This window comes from Acyrthosiphon pisum, chromosome X (assembly GCF_005508785.2).
Source record: "Acyrthosiphon pisum isolate AL4f chromosome X, pea_aphid_22Mar2018_4r6ur, whole genome shotgun sequence".
NCBI lineage: Eukaryota > Metazoa > Arthropoda > Insecta > Hemiptera > Aphididae > Acyrthosiphon > Acyrthosiphon pisum.
In genome coordinates, this window is record NC_042493.1 from 37,982,424 (window position 1) to 37,984,341 (window position 1,918).

General features: G+C 28.7%; 1 protein-coding gene across 1 annotated transcript in view; it reads left to right on the forward strand.

The window, feature by feature from the left end:
* LOC103307800 (tigger transposable element-derived protein 1-like) overlaps positions 1–1,918 on the forward strand; it is a 5,298-nt gene that overhangs the window by 377 nt on the left and 3,003 nt on the right. The gene's annotated exons all lie outside the window — the stretch shown is intronic.

Here is a 1,918-nt window from a genome sequence, read left to right on the forward strand (position 1 = left end):
TATATCTATAAAAAACATTGAACGCTCATAGACCTTCGCAGTCGTGTACTCGTGTACTCATCACTCGAATAGTCATATAGGTATATCGTTTATTCTGCCGCGTAGGCACCCTTTTTATTATTGTAAAATCGGTTATGTAGATATATGTCTCAGTAGAGTAAATAAAACTATATAAAACTTATAGATACAGTGGCGTCGGAGAAGGGGGGGGGGAGAGGGGGCAATTGACCCCTCGGATAAAATCCAAGGGGGGCAAAAGTATAATTTTGTCCCCCTACCACATTAAAATTAATGGGTAAAATAGAATCGTATTATTATTTTTATTTTATATTTATTTATATAATGACATATTGTTACTTTTGAATACAACTTCAGGTATATAGTAAATATGTTTCATGTTTTTTTTCAATATATAAATGTATAAATTCAATCATTAAATTTATAAATTTATATATTGGTAAACTTTTACCATGTTAAACTAGCTGGTAAACTTTTAAAAAAATAAATATATATACATAGATATACTACATATATCAACGTTAAAAAAATAAAATATTAAGAATGGTTTCCTTTTTTTACATTATTTTTAATTTTTAATTTTACATTAACATACCTATAGGTTCAGGGGCGTAATTACGGGGGGATATGAGGGATACACCCCCCCTACCATGAGCTGTATTTATATATTGTCTTATACATACAAATAGTTTAAATTCAAACTTTTAATTATTACGAAACTAGAAAAAAAATAAAATGTTTAGTTGCGTCGGTATAAATATTACCCGGTTTTAAATATTTACCCGGTAAGCGATAAGCATGATTTCAAAATAAATGGTCTGTTTCATTTTAGTTCTTATATTTTATTAATAAACACTAGGTGCCCTGCCACACACTGTTTCAAATTACAGTACCCATTTCCTACACACTACGTGCTTATAGATTATAGACGGTAAGTAATTCGATGATGGGAAAAACCACCATTCCAAAAACATAATATAATAATAAAAAGGTGGGTAAGTGGATGTCGCTCTGTTGTACAGTAGGTTAAAAGTGGGTCACTGTATATTGGATAGTATTAAATTTGAATTCAATGATATAATATCACTGTATAAGAAAAACAATTCTGAGCGGAGACGGTTTGTCAGTCTAGGTATTAGACATACCTATTATAGGTATATAATAGTAAATATAGTAAAAAGTAATATATTAAATAACAATGTAATAGTGGATAGGACACAAACAGTAAACTTAAAAGGAATTAACGACAAAATAATACAAACAATAGGCAAGCTTACAATGCCATTAGTAATCCAAGGGCAAAAATTTAATACTGAATTTAATTTAGTTAACGAAAATTTCCCAATAAAAAAAAATGGTATATTAGGTAATAGCTTTCTATCGGAAAATAACGCTGTAATAAACTTAGCAAATAAAACTCTAATAATTAATGCTAATAAAAATAAACAAGGGGAATTACTATTAAAACCCAGATCGGAAACAATTGTATCAATACCTATAGCTGCAAAAGACGTAGAAAATAAGGATATTATAATTCATAAACAAGAGATAATGGAAGGGGTATTTTGTGGAAACGTAATAAATACCGTACAGAACGGTGAAGTAATAATAAGTATTTTAAATATAACCGAGAAACCTCAAAACGTTATGTTAAATAATTTGAATAAAATAGGATACGATCATGAATTCGAATACAATACACAGTCAATAATAAATGACGATAATAAAATTAAACGCGTAAAAGAGATAAGACAATTAATTAGAAGTGATCATATGGATAATGAGCAAAGGCAATCTATTCTAGAAATATGTGAACATTACCAAGACATATTTCATTTAACAGGGGATATATTAACATATACAGATACGCTAACACATAGAATTAATATACCAGAAAATC